Source organism: Ranitomeya imitator, chromosome 6, assembly GCF_032444005.1.
Source record: "Ranitomeya imitator isolate aRanImi1 chromosome 6, aRanImi1.pri, whole genome shotgun sequence".
In the NCBI taxonomy this organism is placed as follows: Eukaryota; Metazoa; Chordata; class Amphibia; order Anura; family Dendrobatidae; genus Ranitomeya; species Ranitomeya imitator.
The window spans coordinates 482206376-482225343 of NC_091287.1; positions in this window are offsets into that span (position 1 = coordinate 482206376).

Genomic DNA, 18968 nt, shown 5'->3' on the forward strand with positions numbered 1-18968 from the left:
CATCATATGGGTAGTCCAGTATTGTTTAATGGCATAGTAGTCTTAGTGTATGTAAACTTTTGCCTTTGCAGTAAGCAATAAAAATGCCTTAAAAAATTCTTCCGGCATTTGGCAAATATTAATAATTATAATAATCCTAATTGACCTAAAATGGGAAAAGTTTATTCTGATTTCATGTTAAATATTGAGAAAAACATGCAGATGTGTCTTTTTGTATAGTGTATGTAAAGTTATGGTTTCAACTGTATATAAAGCAGAAAATCTGTGTGTGGTAGCCCGCTGATTACAAAACCACATTTTCCACCTGATTTTAGTGACATTTTGCACTGCCCATCTTTAACATCAGACTAAAAATACTACGAATAGTAACACTCAAAATCCCCCTTTTCATGAGATTTTGCCCCTCATATTTAGGCTATATAGAAACATTTGACCAAAAGGATGAACGTCATCAAAATGACTGCATATGACATATACAAGTTATGCAAATGGTTTTAACACAACTTTATTCTTTCATGAGTTATTTACAAGTTTATGGCCACTTATAAAATGTGTTCAAAGATCTGCCCATTGTGTTGGATTGTCAATGCAACCCTCTGCTCCCTCTCTTGACACACTGATAGCAACACCGCAGAGGAAATGCTAGCACAGGCTTCCAGTATCCGTTGTTTCAGATGCTGCATATCTCGTATCTTCACAGCATAGACAATTGCCTTCAGATGAAATCAAAGATAAAAGTCTAATGGGGTCAGATCAGGAGACCTTGGTGGCCATTCAACTGGCCCATGACGACCAATCCACTTTCCAGGAAACTGTTCAGGTAGGAATGCTCGGACCTGACACCCATAATGTGGTGGAGCACCATCTTGCTGGAAAAACTCAGGGAATGTGCCATCTTCAATGCATAAGGCTACGTTCATATTTGCGTTGTGCGGTGGAGCGTCGGCAACGCAACGCACAACGCAAATGTAAACGCATGCACAACGCAGCGTTTTGTGACGCATGCGTTCACTTTTGCATGCTTTTTGGCGCAGAAAAAACTGCATCATGCAGCGTCCTCTGCGCCCTGATGCTTGCGCCACTGTGACGCATGCGTCACAAAACGCAAGAGCAACGCATGTCCATGCACCCCCCATGTTAAATATAGGGGCGCATGACGCATGCGTCGCCGCGGCTGCCCCCGACGCAATGCTAATGTGAACGTAGCCTAACTGAACTGAATAGTTAAAGTATTCCGGAGAAGCCTCAGTATGGGAAGGGCAAGGATAGTTATATGGGGAAACACTTCCTGGTTTTAGTGAGATAGAGATGAGATGTGAGATTAGATAGAAAGACCGATTTAATGGAGTCCAAGTCATAAGGCTGAAAAGCACAGGAAAGTACGAACTTTTGGGGAGCATGCGGACAGCTGTCACTAACTTTAGCAGACTTACCCAAGACGTCCGGGGCCTATGGCCCTAATTAGTTACAGAAGAGAATGCCTTATTCACCTTCCAGAAGAGGAAACTGGACAGAGAACTGTGTCAGAAAGGGGAGTCGGAACTAATGAAAGCTGCGAGCTGGACAGAGTATCTGATGGGCTAGGGGTGCCAGATAAGAAAGGGATAACTCAGGATGAAAAAGACATGACTGTAACATCGTATAGTGCTATGACTAAGATGGAAATTTGACTGTTCATTAAAATTAATTTGTTAGGATGTGAACCTATCTAGTATTACCCCTTGTGAAAAAGTGTCTTCCGTTTGCATTGTATGTGAAGAGCACAAGGAGGGCACCATCCTAAATATATATAGTATTTAAAGGGATCTACCTACAGTTAGTCTGTAACAATACATGCACTAATCCAAGAACCAGAAGACTAACACAAAAGCAGGGATCACCTTATAACAAAGTAACAAAATATTTTTATTGCACACCAAAACCTACAACATGGACATATAACAACTATTAAAAAACATTAACGCCGCTCAGTGTGATTATAACCAAACGGGTACATCATATAGCTACATAATACCAAATATTCAGAAAAATATATATATATAAAGGACCATGAGGTACCAAAGGTTAAGTACAGAGTAATAGAAAAATTCAAATATATTTTTCCAACAACAATTGCAGTATAGTTGATGATTGGCACCAAATACCGGAGAGAGATTCATAAATTATTAATTAATTATTAAACAGTGAAAATATATCATATACAGCATACCAATGATGGGTATGCCAGGTTCGGAATTAGAGAGGTTGTATCCACAGTTCCCGGGGGAAACCTGAGTAAGATGGACCTCCCCCTGTGGCCTAAGGGTAGCAATGGAGAGGCTTCCTGCTGTAAAAGGGGGGCGGAAGGAAATGGGAAAAAAGCACGTGAAGCAGAGCATTGTGGAGCCAGCACAGAGCAGTGAGGAGCGTGCAGAGAGTGCTGCAGCAGGCCTGAAGGATGGGGCTGCTGCATTGAGCGGTGTAGTGTGCTCAGCCGCATCCAGGAGAGTGAGAGCAGGGCAGAGCGAGCCATAAAGCGCAGAGCCAGGCAGAGCAGAGCCAAACAGAGCAGGGCAGAACAGAGCCGTACGGAGCAGAGCTGTGTAGAACAGAGGTGTGCAGAGCCGTGCACACAGAGTGGAGCCAATCCTGGTGTCACAGTAGTCAAAGAGAGGAGTGCTCCGACCGGGTGCATTAGCCCCAAGAAGTTCAGTGTCACCCGCTGCCAACAGCGGGGACCCGGGAGGGCGGGACGTGCCGTGTGTGCCCAGTGACTGCCAGAGAGAACCAGGTGCCATACACTACGTGCCCGTGAGTACCGCACACGCGCTGCCCAAGAGAGACCACATACAGAACTGACATTTGCGCCCTGACGTGGACACAGAATAGTTGTCCTGACCCAAGGTATCCGACCACACCAGTTAAGGCTGCTGTCACACTAGCAGTACTTGGTCAGTATTTTACATCAGTATTTGTAAGCCAAAACCAGGAGTGGAATAATCAGAGGAAAAGTATAATAGAAACATATGCACCACTTCTGTATTTATCACCCACTCCTGGTTTTGGCTTACAAATACTGATGTAAAATACTGACCAAATATTGCTAGTGTGATGGCAGCCTAAGACAGTTAAGGAGCCTTGTTGGGCCCGTACCTCTATTAGCCACATCAGTATATGGACAAGGAGCAGTGGAAGGTACCGGAGACCGACCACTTTCACTCAGAAGACGGGGTATTGTTGTGTGCTGAACCCCATTAGTAAGGACACTGCGCCTGCCGTTGCCGACGCTATAGAGTACACAGGAGGAGCTGCAGTGTTTGGACTTCCTGTAACCCTTGCTACTGTATTGTCATCATTTGTACCATCGTACTTCAGTTTGCCACTTATACTGTTTAACCCTTTTCTCCCTGCGTGGAGTGCTCCCCCTGTAAATAAACCTGTTAACCCTTGCTCTGCCTCCCGTCCGTAACTGCTTCCCGCGTTCCTGCTTGATATCTTACATAGTGAGCGGTCACTGCATCAGCTTCCTGCACCACCCCGATAACTGAAAGCGAGTGTTCACTGGGAGGATGAAACTTCATTTTCTCCCTGTAGCCACTCTTCCAGTTAGACTGGAACACATGACTTTTATATACCTGCAGATTAGCACTATATCTGCAGATAAATAGAATGTTTGAAGGTGACAGATTCCCTTAAAGGTTCTCTTTCTTACCCACTCCCAAAAATTTCCCTAGCTTAACAACAGAAGACTGCTACAACTCCCTATCTCTAGTCACTATGCTTGGTTTTTCCATCCAGTCAATATTGGAGATATCTCTGATCCATGAAAAATTGAAATTGCTTCACCAAATACCTATTCCAAAGTTTAATCAATTCTTGGTCACAAAAGATAGAAAGATATTAATCTCAGTGACATTGACTTGGCCTCCTAGTTTGAGCACACAATTTCTTAGATTTCTGACATGATCACTCATGCACTTCCTTCATGTTTGATCCTGGAACAGATAGAAGTCTCTGCAGGTCTCAGCTGCTTAACCACCTGTGCACTTGATATCATTCCCTCATGTCTTGTCCATGCTGTGTCCACAGCTGTCAATCCCTACACAACATTTTTTTTACCTCATCGCTCTTCCAAATTCTTCACTTCCTTTTGTAAGTTTGCTTTCCTTTGTCCTGCAGTCCTCCAGAATTCTGTCTATCAAATACAAAAATAATTAAATTAGATTATAATTTTCTTAGAGGGTCTGCAAACCGCAGAAAAGCTAGAAAATACTCAGTGTTTTTGTGTGTGTGGACTGATTGTAACCATCAAAGAAAATAATAATGATTGCAATTATCCCTTGTCTTCAGTGAACATGAATAAATTCATATTATGTCCATATTCACTTTGGATGCACGCCCTAATGTTATTCGATACTCGATTTTTTTTCTGTGATACTGCCACTGTGATTAATGAGGGACCCAAGAAAAGCCGTTGACTGTTATGTATTTCTTTGTTGTTCATCTTTATATGGATTTTCTTGTGGGTGATGTCATGATTTTGGTCTTCTTGATGTTCAAATAAAGTTCTATCTTCTCACTTTCTTCTTTTAACTTCAAGATCAACTTTTTCAAGTTCTTCTCACTCTCTGCCAGCAGGGTTGAGTCATCCGTATATCTTGAATTGCTGATGCTTCTTCTGCCTATATTTACCCCAACACTGAAGTCATCTAAGTCCAGCTTCCTCATGATTGCGTCCGCATGGAGAGTGAAAAATAAAGGAGAGAGGATGCATCCTTGTCTTATGCTCTTTTTTCTATCTTGAACCATCTGTAACTCCCTGCTGCTTATTGATGGTCATAGAGTGATCTGAGATTAACCTAATCAGGTGCATCCGCACTTTTACCATGCTCAGTGTTTTCCAAGGCTTATCATGCTCGGCATAGTCAAAAGCCTTGGTAAAATCAATGAAGGACAGATGGAGCTTCTTCTGGTGCTTCCTTATTTATTCTATGATCCATCTCAAGTTTGCAATGTTGTCACAGGTCTCAATAACCTTAGAGAATCCAGTTTGGGAGTCAGGAAGTTCTCTAGCAAGGATGTTGCCCGAGCTCTTCCGAACGATCTTTAGAAGCACATTGCTGTCATGGGTAATCAGGGTAATTGCTCTATAGTTTTCAGAATCCCTGGTATTGCCTTTCTTCAGAATGGGATATGAACACATTTTTTTCAGTTCTAAGATAGAGACAAAAGAGAAAGCTGCTGACCAATACCAGGGATCACCTAAAACAATTAGAACATTTTATTGAAAAAGTACAAAACAGACCAAACTCTTAAAAACATTTAAAAAAGTCACTAACATGACATAATCACAGCACATATGGCTCGTAATGAAGCCAAAAGGCCCCTACCCCAGATATCAAAGTATCAAAGTACATGCAAGGCTAAAGAGTAACATGCAAAGAATGTAAACATAAATACTGTAGCTGTATAATTTGTAAATCATACAATATAGTGAGTATAGATAATTTGTATTCCTATAATAATGCAAAAAAAGACAAAACACACGAAAAATAGCAAATAAGAAACATATTCATGTAACAATATGAGAATACAGAAGCCTAATACTAATAAAAGTACCAATACTCAGAAAACGGGCCTAAACAAATAGTGGGGGCTTCAATATAGAGGAAAACCCTTTATCTCCAATAGAACAAAGACCCCAAAAAGAGTCATAGCCCACAAGGAATAAGTGAGCAGGGTACCAAAATGTCAAAAGAAGCATACCCATAGACCATCAAAAAGAGACCGGTATAGCGATACTTAAACGGCCATATGGTAGGGGAGCCTGTGAAGATGCCCGACGCGTGTCGCCACCGCTTGGAAGCTTTGTCAGAGGCCTTCTGTCATGCGCTACCCACTTGAGCCGCATATCTTCTGCCTGGTTCTCCACTACTTGCAGTACCTGACTGCCCGCCAGTCTGGCCGAGTCAGCTGCCATGTACCAGGGTTCTAACTAGAGGTAGCACCCTGTGTCTTCTGAACTTCCATTCTGGCCCTGTTTGAGGGGTCTTACTATGGAGACCGGAGTTCACTTAGTCATGCCCCCTTCGGAGCCCTCTGGGTAGTGGTCCCATGGTTTCATGAAAATTTCAATAAACGAATGTGCACTTCACCATCTGTGCCTCTGTTTCCATTCGTTACATAGCCCTTATAAAAGCCTTGGGTTCTCTGCTCTTAATAGTGATCTAGACAGTAGTTGCAGTTAATAATTTCCCAACAAGTATTCATTTCTTATATAGCATATGCTTTTAAACAGTTTTAGTGATGATCCTCCTGATCTCTGCCTATATACAGTGAAGAAAATAATTATTTGATCCCTTGCTGATTTTTAAGTTTTCCCACTGACAAAAACATGAACAGTCTATAATTTTAAGGGTAGGTTAATTTTAATATTGAGACTATCAAAAATAAAATCCAGAAAATCACATTATATAAATTCTATAAATGTATTTGCATTTTGCAGTGAGAAATAAGAACTTGATTCCTCTGGCAAGCAAGACTTAATAATTGGTGGCAAAACCCTTGTTGGCAAGCACAGCAGTCAGACAGTTTTTGTAGTTGATGATGAGGTTTGCCCACATGTCAGGAGGAATTAAGATTTTGAGGCTGTCGCTTGGCAACTCGGAGCTTCAACTCTCTCTGCAAGTTTTCTATGGGATTAAGGTCTGGAGACTGGCTTAGGCCACTCCATGACCTGAATGTGCTTCTTTATGAGCCAATCCTTTTTGCCTTGGATGTATGTTTTGGGTCATTGTATTGCTGGAAGACCTAGCCACGACCCATTTTTAATGTCCTGGAGGAGGGAAGGAGGTTATCACTCAGGATTTTTCGGTACATGGCTCCATCCATTCTCCCATTGATGCGGTGAATTAGTCCTGTGCCCTTAGCAGAGACACCCCCTCAAAACATAATGTTTCCACCTCCATGCTTGACAGTGGGGAAGGTATTCTTTGGGTCATAGGCAGCATTTCTCTTCCTCCAAACACGGCGAGTTGAGTTAATGTCAAAGACATCAATTTTGTCTCATCTGACCACAGCAGCTTCTCCCATTCACTCACCGAATCATCCAGGTGTTCATTAGCAAACTTCTGATGGGCCTACACATGTGCCTTCTTGAACAGGGGGACCTTGTGGGCACTGCAGGATTTTAAACCGTAATGTGTTAGCAATGGCTTTCTTGGTGACTGTGGTCCCAGCTGCTGTGAGATCATTAACAAGTCCCCCCCCCATGTAGTTTCAAGCTGATCTCTCACCTTTCTCATGATCAAGGATACCTCATGACTTGAGATTTTGCATGGTGCCCCATATCGATGTCGATTGACAGTCATTTTGTATTTCTACCATTTTCTTATTATTGCACCAACAGTTGTCTCCTTCTCACCCAGAGTCTTACTTATGGTTTTGTAGCCCATTCCAGCTTTGTGCAGGTCTATGATCTTGTCCCTGATCTCCTTAGGAAGCTCTTTGGTCTTGCCCATGTTATAGAGGTTAGAGTCTGACTGATTAATTGAGCCTGTGTACAGGAGTTTTTTTTATAAAGGTAACTATGTAAGACAGCTGTCTTTAATGCAGGTAACGAGTTGATTAGGAGCATCTAACTGGTCTGTAGGAGCCAGGATTCTTAATGTTTGGTAAGGGATCAAATATTACTTCTCACTGCAAAATGCAAATAAATTTATATAATTTATACAATGTGATTTTCTGGATTTTATTTTTGACATTCTATCTCTCAGTGTTAAAAGTAACCTACCCTTAAAATTATAAGCTGTTTATGTCTGTCAGTGGGCAAACTTACAAAATCAGCAAGGGATCAAATAATTATTTCCTTCACTGTATATTGTAAGATGACAACAGGACAGGTTCTTGGGAGGAAATACAGTGGGGAAAAAGTATTTAGTCAGCCACCAATTGTGCAAGTTCTCCCACTTAAAAAGATGAGACAGGCCTGTAATTGACATCATAGGTAGACCACAACTATGAGAATCAACATGAAAACAAATCCAGAAAATCACCTGTCTGATTTGGTGAGATTTTTTTTTGTGCAAATTATGGTGGAAAATAAGTATTTGGTAATTAACAAAAGTTCATCTCAATATTTTGTTATATATCCTTTGTTGGCAATGACAGAGGTCAAACGTTTTCACAAGGTTGGTACACACTGTTGGTGGTATGTTGGGCTATTCCTCCATGCAGATCTCCTTTAGAGCAGTGATGTTTTGGGCCTGTTTCTGGGCAACATGGACTTTCAACTCCCTCCAAAGGTTTTCTATGGGGTTGAGATCTGGAGACTGGCTAGGCCACTCCAGGACCTTCACATGCTTCTTTCGAAGCCAGTCCTTCATTGCCCTGGCGGTGTGCTTTGGATCATTAGCATACTGAAAGGCCCATCCACGTTTCATCTTCAATGCCCTTGCTGATGGAAGAAGGTTTGCACTCAAAATCTCACGATACATGGCCCCATTCATTCTTTCATGTACACGGATCAGTCATCCTGGTCCCTTTGCAGAAAAACAGCCCCAAAGCATGATGTTGCCACCCCCATGCTTCACAGTAGGTATGGTGTTCTTTGGATGCAACTCAACATTCTGTCTCCTCCAAACATGACGAGTTTTGTTTCTACCAAACAGTTTCATCAGACCATATGACATTCTCCCAAAACACTTCTGGATAATCCAAATGCTCTCTAGCAAACTTCAGATATGTACTGGCTTAAGCCGGGGTACACGTCTGGCACTACGAGATCTGAGTCCCTGGCGGCGTAGTATGTTACTGATGGTAGCCTTTGTTACGGTGGTCCCAGCTCTATGCAGGTCATTCACTAGGTCCCCCGTGAGGTTCTGGGATATTTGCTCACCGTTCTTGTGATCATTTTGGCCCCATGGAGTGAGATCTTGTGTGGAGCCCCAGATCGAGGGAGATTATCAGTGGTCTTGTATGTCTTCAATTTCTTATTATTGCTCCAACAGTTGATTTCATTACACCAAGCTGCTTTCCTATTGCAGATTCAGTCTTCCCAGCCTGGGAAAAATGTGGGGAACCCCACGCCATTTGTTTAAATTATTTATTTAAATAATTAAAAAATATGTCGTGGGGACCCCTCTATTCTTGATAACCAGACTTGCTGAAGCTGACAGCTGAGGATTGCAGCCCCCAGCTGTGAGTTTTGGCTTGTTGGTTATCAAAAATACAGGGGAACCCACGCCGTTTTTTAAAAAAAATTATTTATTTACAATGCAGGAGCTGGCTAATCAATACACACATCAGATACTACTGCTCTCGCAGTTATTAGCAGCTGCAGGTGTCAGATGATGGGAGCTGTAGTCCCATTCGCTGACACCAATGACCGGAGGTAAACTTTATACCTCCGATCACAGCTGAGTGATCACGCTGTCTATTGACAGTGTGTGAGCCGTGGCTCTCTGACCGGCGGGGATGATTTCACTGCCAATCAGAAGCAGTGTTTGCTGTGCTGTCATGCACATGACAGCGTGGCAAACACTGGATGTTCGGGCCCACCATTCAAGTTAATGGGGTCCAGGTTTGGGTCTGGGTACTGTTCTGGTACGCGAACCCGAACTTTTTTTAACTGTTTGGCCGAACCCACCGCACCAGATCCAGGTGTCCACCAATCTCTGCTTAATGGTGTTGCTCAAGAGCTGGGTGCTGACACCCGATATCTGTATTTTGCAGTAAATGGGGAGTTAGTATATAGGGTCACCAAGCGGAGAGGGGAGGTAATCAAGCAGTTACTGGTTTCAGGGCCATACAAGCACAGGGTGTTAGATATCGCCCATACACATGTTAGGCGTTCATCTGGGGGTAGAAAAAGCCCGGTAATGAATCCTCCAGAAGTTCTACTGAACCAGTTGTCATTGAGAAATCGTGAATTATTGTAGGTCCTGTTCCACCTGTCAGCTGACCTGAAGATGCGAGTTCGAAATGCGCATCAGGGTGGGGAACGCCTAACATGCTCGTGACCACTGCATCACATTAGGTAAAACCTATTTTATCTTTACTTGTTTGGCCCTTTTATTTTTACCTCTAGCATTTTTTTCTACCAAGATTGGTGGCTGCTCTTATGCACAGGCACTTTACACTGCTGCTACCTTCCCTATCCAATACAGTTTTTACGCTTCTAATAGCTGCTATTTACTTTGTTTTTCACTCTGTGTCGCAAAAGGCTGTCTTTTTGTTTGCTCATGCTGAGCAGTTTATGAAGTTTGTAATAAACCAGCCTGGACATTTGGATGAAACCCCTTCCTGTGCATACCTCAACCGCAGCTGAGTAAGTAGAAACCGTACTATATATATATATATATATATATATATATATATAATATATGATATATATGATATTGCTGGAATAATGAGATTGACCATTCCGGTGAGGAACCAGTGTCCGTGAAAGGGGTGGTGTCCATAAACCCTGGGAGGTTGTAGTCGTGTCCTGCAGAGGGTGGAGAAAATCTTGTCAGGAGGGACCCACACCATGTCCCCCCCTTTGGCCTGAAACATGGCCTATTCTTGAAAGCATTGGGTTGTGCTGCATAGTTGCAAAGGTCTAGAAGTGAAGTTTTGTTGACCTATAGGCCTGAAACATGGCCTACTCCTGGAAGCATTAGGCTGTGCTGAGTATTGGCTGGCAGTGATAGTTTAGTTTGAGCCTTTATTAGATGTAGGATCTAGTAAATGGCCGCCTATCTATATTACAGACTCTGTGTTTAAACACATACGTGTAAAATGGTTCTGGTGTCATCAGTGTACGGTCCGTGCGCTATCAGTGTACGGCGTTTCCCCCTCCCTCCTCATAAATTTACCTTCTCACATTCCATACTGCCTCCCCATACATCCCTCCGACTCCCCATACTGTGTCCGCACGCATCCAATTACCCTTTCTCCCCATTCATTTTACACCCACTCCTTAAAGTGTCTGCATGCATACCCCCACTCCTCATATTGTGTCCGCACCCATACATGCCCCTCATCTCACCCCTTCCTCATATTGTGTCTTCAAATTTCTCCGGCTCCCCATATTGTGTCTGAACCTGTCCCTTCTTTGCCCCCCAAACTTGTTTTCTCAAGTCACCCTCCCATTACAATAAATCTCCCCCAGCCCTGTTACGCTAAATACCCCAATCACAGTAAATGTCCCACAGGCCCATTACACTAATAACTCTCCCCCAGGCCCCTTATACTAGATACCCCCATCACAGTAAATCTCTCCAGGCCTGTTTCACTAAATATGCCCATCACACTAAATCTCCCCCAGGTCTGTTACACTAAACTTCGCCCCCAAACTTGTGTTCTCAATTCATCCCTCCATTACAATAAATCTCCCCCAGCCCTGTTACACTAAATATCCACATCACAGCAAATTTTCTCCAGGCACATTACATTAAATACCCCAATCACAGAAAATCTTCCCCAGGCCTGTTACACTGAATACCTTCATCACAGTAAATCTTCCCCAGGCCCATTACACTAAATATCCCCGTTATACTAAATCTTCCCCAGTCCCGTTACACTAAATACCCACATCACAGTAAATCTTCCCCAGGCCAGTTACATGAAATGCAGTGGTGAACCTAGTCACACTGCTGCCTGAGGCGAACTTCAAAACGGCGCCCCCCCCAAACACATATACAGTACAGCCCCCCTATAGGGCTCCCATCTCATATACAGTCCCCCCATACATTACATGAACTGATAACTATTGTACATTCTACAATACGTCATAAATCATACAGTATAGTCCTCCATACAGTATTCTGGGCACCACAGTGCTCCTTACAGAATAATGAGCCCCATATATTGCTCCATACAGTATTGTGAGCACCGGACAGCGCCCCATACAGAATAACATGCCCCATATATTGCTCCATACAGTATAAGGAGCCCCATATATTGCTCCATACAGTATGAGCCCCACATGATGCTCCATACTGTATAATGGCCACACAGTGCTCCATATTGTATAATGGCCACACATGATGCTCCATACTGTATAATGGCCACACATGATGCTCTATACTGTATAATGGCCACACAGTGCTCCATACTGTATAATGGCCACACATGATGCTCCATACTGTATAATGGCCACACATGATGCTCTATACTGTATAATGGCCACACAGTGCTCCATACTGTATAATGGCCACACATGATGCTTCATACTGTATAATGGCCACACAGTGCTCCATACTGTATAATGGCCACACATGATGCTCCATACTGTATAATGGTCACACATGATGCTCCATACTGTATAATAGCCACACATTATGCTCAATACCGTATAATAGCCACACAGTGCTCCATACTGTATAATGGGCACACATGATGCTCCATACTGTATAATGGCCACACATGATGCTCCATACTGTATAATGGGCACACATGATGTTCCATACTGTATAATGAGCACACATGATGCTCCATACTGTATAATGGGCACACATGATGCTCCATACTGTATAATGGCCTCACATCATGCTCCATACTGTATAATGGGCACACATGATGCTCCATACTGTATAATGGGCACACATGATGTTCCATACTGTATAATGGGCACACATGATGCTCCATACTGTATAATGGGCACACATGATACTCCATACTGTATAATGGCCTCACATCATGCTCAATACTGTGTAATGGTCCCACATGATGCTCCATACTGTATAATGGCCATACATAGTTACTCCTACACACATGGCTGCGCTCTGTACACCTTGCACTCACGGATCCACTCCGTAATCACACGGCTCCGCTCCATACACCTCGTACACACCCGGCTCTGCTCCATACACCTCATACACACCCGCCTCCGCTCCGTACACCTCATACACATATATATACAAACACAATACACCAAAAATATCCAATAAATTATGTAAATATATGTGCAAATAATTATTGATAGAACCCTAATGGTGTATTGTGAAGAAAATAGTGACTAAACACTGAAGTTAGAGAACCAACCACAACTTTATCCTGGACAGCCGAGAAAGTGTACCCACACAGAAGATTTTATAAAAGATAGCCTTTATTTATGGTGACAATTGGCACAATAAGATAAAAATAAATAATAGTACGCGAGTATAACAGGACAATAAAAAAGTATATTAAAATCAAATAGGATATAAATAGGTGACCTCAAGAAAAATTATTAATGTATCTATATATATATATCTCATGTGGTAACAGCCAAAAAATTAATAGTCGATATAGAAAAAATCGGCAAAAAATATAAATATAAAAATAAATATAAAAAGTGCACTAAAAATATATATATATAATTTCCAAGTTAAAAAATTAATTAAATAATAGCTAAGGTAAGTGCAAAAAATGCAAAAAAATATATATGTGTACTACCGCAAGAAACATACAAAAACACACATTTGCGGAATAGAATTAAAGCAGGTAAGTGAGCAACACCACAAAAGTGCAATGTGCTAATAAAGTACGACCATGAAGATCACAAGAGGCAATATTGCTCCACAATATACCTTATTCAAGGGGTCACTGGGTCCCGCTAACGCGCACGCCGACACGCATTTCGGAATCTCGAAGGAAGAGATTCCGAAACGCTAGATACGCCTCTGGGACCGCCTATTGGACTTCTAAGCATTTAAAGTGCAGGGAATTTTAAGAAGTCCGTCACTTACAAAATGCATTTAAAATTGGCAATACAGTGCTGTAAGGTACTTAGCCCCATAACAGCCATACAATCACTGTACCTGTTACTGGTTCAGTGCCTAAGAAAACAACTTTTAATTCATATGCAAATGAGGAAGTTTCGGTTTACCCTAGGCGCGGCATCCTTATTTTCATATGAACTAAAAGTTATATTCTCAGGCTGTGTACCAATAACGTGTACACCTCAAGTATAGTTGTTATAGGGGCTAAGTCCAGACGATATGAGTCAATCGGACCATTACTTCCAGTGTAGACGCACAGTGCAGGGTGTGAGCTGGAGTCAGTGCTAGGAACACATGTAGAGCATTAGGTGACTGGCTACTAAACACTTGTGGCCTAGTGTGAAATACCGGTGACTGCCAGTATAATAATCGAAAACGCTCAAAGGACTTATTGTAGTGACGGGCCTATCGTTGTGAGTGCCGCCCGTGAAAGTTAAAGCAGAAGAAGATTAAAGCGACGTTCACACTGAGAGATAGTTAGATAGAATAGAGAATAAGATGTTGAATTGTTGTTATTGCCTTTACTGCTAGTATTGTGTGACTTGATACCCTGTACCCGAACAACTGTTTCCATAATTAACACCTTAATTTCCATGTTAGGAACATAAATAGGTTAGTTCTGCGGTTGCAAACTCAGTGATGTTAAAGTTGATGCGTGAGCTGAGATGCTCCAGGGAAGGTGGAAAGACTAGAACTTTGTATATACAGTACTTACGTAAAATGGGCAGCACCAGGTACGGCCTGGGCTTAAATTCAGTCCCGGCATTTGAAATCACACAGGCCCATGCGGTCCCCGTCCCCAAGCACCAAATGTGGATATATTTCTAATATTACCCTGGATGGAGGAAAGCAAGATTTCTTACAAGACCAATATTTCTAATGATATCCATGGCCTGCTGGGGTAAGGGATGGAGTCAGCGAATTTGTGCTCCTTCACAACTCTTAACAGTATGGGTGTCTTGAGAACACCGATTCTGCTAACAATGTAGCAGACAAGGCGGCCCATAACCAGACAGGCCCTTCTGGCATTTGCCAGAATTGCCAGATGGCCAGTCCGGCCCTGGGCAGCACCGTGGCCCAGTGGTTAGCACTGAGCTCCTGGGCTCAAAGCTCAACAAGCGCAACATCTATATCTAAGTGGTTGTATATTCTCCCAGTGACTACTCCGGTCTCTTCCCATACTCTAAAGACATACTGTTAGGGGATATAGACTTCGAGCACTAATGGGGACAGCGATGATAATGTTTCTAGACTATGATGGCGCTACATATGTAAGTGCCTCCATATTGGACATCTGTAAATATATCCATGCTGAACTGTTCCTTTCGTCTGGCTTCTTGTCCGGGAGCCATTGTGAGCTTGGCGCACACTACGGAAGGCGCGGTTGCATCACTTCACGCTGCATTTCCTTATATCAGCACTATTTATGCTGAGCAATTATAAGATACGTGAATGCCGCAGCTTATTTTTAGAAAACTAAATGTTATATAATGGCATAAAACATGAGGATTTCCAGTTATCTTCTATACCAAATGCTGTAATTAAATACATATAAATATTTACATGATTGCAGCACTGATCTAATAATGTGCTTAGGATCCCGAGGCGCTAGTTATTCTGTCATTTCAATGAGATTTCAGGGAGCTGACACTAAGCATTATCCTAAGGGGCTATGAAGATAGACAAATTATTACTTTGAAGTATGTGCGCAGCAGGGACAATATACAATTTTATGATATTATCATTATTTTGCAAAGATGAGAGGTTTTATTTTCAGCAGTAATAACATTTTATAGACTGCTTCTTTTATCCTGATGATTTAAGATATAAACCTAGAGAGACGTCTTGAGCAGTAATCCATATTTTCTGATGACCTGCGGCGAGGCAGTATAAGGGATCACTATACATCTATGTAAATGGAAATAATACTGTAATATATTCACTATTCTGGTTGTGACGTTCTAACCACATCATTATTACAGTTTCTGTTAAGGTAAAAATCGAATATGTTTTGAGAAAACAAACTATAAATATATTACCACTGGACAACCAATTTCAATTTTCGTCCTGTCCTGAGTGCTCTTCTACCTTAATCATGGGGTTGTATTAATATGTAGCTCTTTGCAGTAAAGCAGCAGCCCTGTGGCTCCAAGTACTGGGTGTCCATCCGATCACCATTGTGAGAATTGTGGACAAAGTCATCATCACCTGTCCAGGACATGGCTGTCATAATTAGATTACTTAAACTTTTTTCTTGAGACCCATGTACCAAGACAAGATCCCAAACCCACATAACAAGGAGAAAACTCAGGCTGACTCAGGTTCAAACTAGTCCACGAGAGTAGGACCCTTTAGACACCCCTAGTCGACATGTCCAGTGTGTGAAACTATGTATAATAATTTGGTCCAAACTAGAATGCTATGTCTCTGCATGGTACTGTGACACCCCAGGAGTTCGGTTGTCACAGTGGTATCGCCTTCCTCATGGGGAGGAAGCGAGGAAGGATCCCTTTAACAGGTAGCACGTACACACAGTACTGTTCTGACTCCAGGCCAGAAGGGGGAGCTCTGATCCAGTTTGTGGGTGGCTTCCCTATATATTCTGGCTGGAGGAGGAGTTACAATTCAGTCTGTCAGAGAGGAGTGAGGAGTGGAAAGCTGGAGCCATGCAAACACATGGTTCTGCAGCTCCTGGAAAGAGAATAGAGGGACAGAACAGTCTGTGAGAGACTGCGAGGGAAAAAGAGGCATAGGAGAGGAAAGATACTGGGAGTGGAGCTGCGAACAGGCTCACTCCAGAATCAAAATAATAAAGGTATTAAACAACAGCATTACAAAGTATCACTAGTATAATAACTCTGTTGTCAAACTATAGAATAAGTCTGCACCCAGTCGTGAAACAACTAAATCGGAGAGGGGTGTGTGGAAACCACACAGAAAAACGACCAATAGGGGTATATAGTAGATATGAAAAAATCTTTATTAATACAAAAATGCATAAATATAAAAACAGTAAAAGGGAAAATAGATACAGATCCCTGGACTACAGTGGAACAAACAGAGGGAATGGTGGCGACTGCAGCAACTAATCGCCACTATACAGAACAGGACGCGCACACCGGAAAACCAGACACAAAAATAGCAACATATGCTGGTAACTATACACATATATACTGACTCCACATAGTGATGGTAAATCTATGACGCACCTGTCCAACAGTGAACAAATAAATTGTAGCAAAAAAGATCATATATGAAACTGTATACCACAATGGGTTCCTAAACAAGCTACATAGAATAGTGCATTCATGCAGCACCTGCATCCAGAAGGGATGCTCATATAACATATGAATACAGTCCTAAGACTAAAAAACCACCTAGGGTAACAGTAATCCAATCTGGATATAAGCAGGGCCACAACAATAAAGTGTTCGAACACACCAGCAGAGCCAAATATGGGAAAAGTCACCCTAGACAAAACATAATATGGGCACCCTAAACAGACATGAGTATGCGGCTGATAGCTGCATAGCAAAGGTGTAGCCAGGCACAATTGCCATAGGCACACCTGATAATTACCTCAGCGTGGGAGCCACCGATGTGTCAGGGTCCTGTGTGCACGTCCGCCCGACGCGCGTTTCGGAGCGGAAGCTCCTTCGTCAGGGGGCGTGCCGGCTGGTGTGGATGACGGGGTTTATATAACGGCGAGGTTAGTGACCGCTCGAGCGGAAGCCGGAAGTGACGCAGGCGCTACCATGGTAATCGGGGACGCCAGGCGGCGGCGGCGTCATGCATGGAAGTCACCATGGTGACCCACCATGCATAATGACGCCGCAAGCCGCCGGGAGGCGCCGACCCAGGCACGCATGCGTATGGGCAACGCTCCAGCGATCAGACCAGGCGCAGTATGGATGGTAGTAGATGTTCCTGAAGCATAGAGAAATGTGTAGCCATCAAGGGGACTTCGAAGAGGAGAGCAAAAAACAAATCAAGGAAAAGACAAAGAGAATAAAAGGGGGAGGAAAAAGAAAGGGAAGGCAGAAGGGGAGCTAAATAGCATGTGAATATACCCCAAACAGGCTCACTCCAGAATCAGTGCAAGTAACCGGAAGCCGGAATTCCGAGATTGTGATGGTAACTGTAGACCCCACAGCAGAAACCGGCGGGCAGGAGATTTCACGTCACCTGTCCACCATTACATCCGAATGCACAGCAGCATAGAGAGCCCGGGGTCGCCACAAATGGAGACACCTGTAAAAAGGCTCGAGTTGCCAGCCAAACGGATTAGTGTCCTACTTAAAGGGACAGAGAGAAAGTGAGGACCTTGTGTGAAGCCTAAAGGTACCTTCACACATAACGATTTCGTTAACGATATCGTTGCTTCTTGTGACGTAGCAACGAGATCCTGCCCAGTAGCCACAGGAAGCATGCCGGCATCATATTCACTTAAGGCATGTGGTCTTATACCTTTGGACCTTCCTAGTTCAGTATCCGGCATTGGTTTGGATCCATTTTTTGCCTAGACTTTGGCATACGACATATTAGGATTTTCCCCTATATTTACAGCTTCTATTTTTTCCTCAGTCTATTTTACATACAGCCCGCTGAACATTTACAGACTACCTTGATAAAGGCATTGCATGCCGAAACGTTGGAGTTTTGATGTCTGTCTTCTTGTTGGCTGATTACGAATAAATCATTTTTTCTACTGAGAGTAAATATTTGTGGACTTGTTGAGTGCCGAAGGTTACCTTTTCTATGTAGCAACGATATCGTTAACGAAATCATTATGCGTGACAGCGACCAACGATCAGGCCCCTGCTGGGAGATCGTTGGTCGCTGGGAATGATCAGGAGCTTTTTTGGTCGCTGATCACCCGCTCTCATCGCTGAATCGGCGTGTGTGACGCCGATCCAGCGATGTGTTCACTGGTAGCCAGGGTAAATATCGGGTTACTAAGCGCAGGGCCACGCTTAGTAACCCGATATTTACCCTGGTTACCATTGTAAAAGTAAAAAAAAAAACAGTACATACTCACATTCCGATGTCTGTCACGTCCCCCGGCGTCAGCTTCCCGCACTGACTGTGTCAGCGCTGGCCATAAAGCAGGCCATAAATATCGGGTTACTAAGCACGGCCCTGCACTTAGTAACCCGATGTTTACCCTGGTTACCCGGGGACTTCGGCATCGTTGAAGACCGTTTCAACGATGCCGAAGTCGTTCCCCTGATCGTTGGTCGC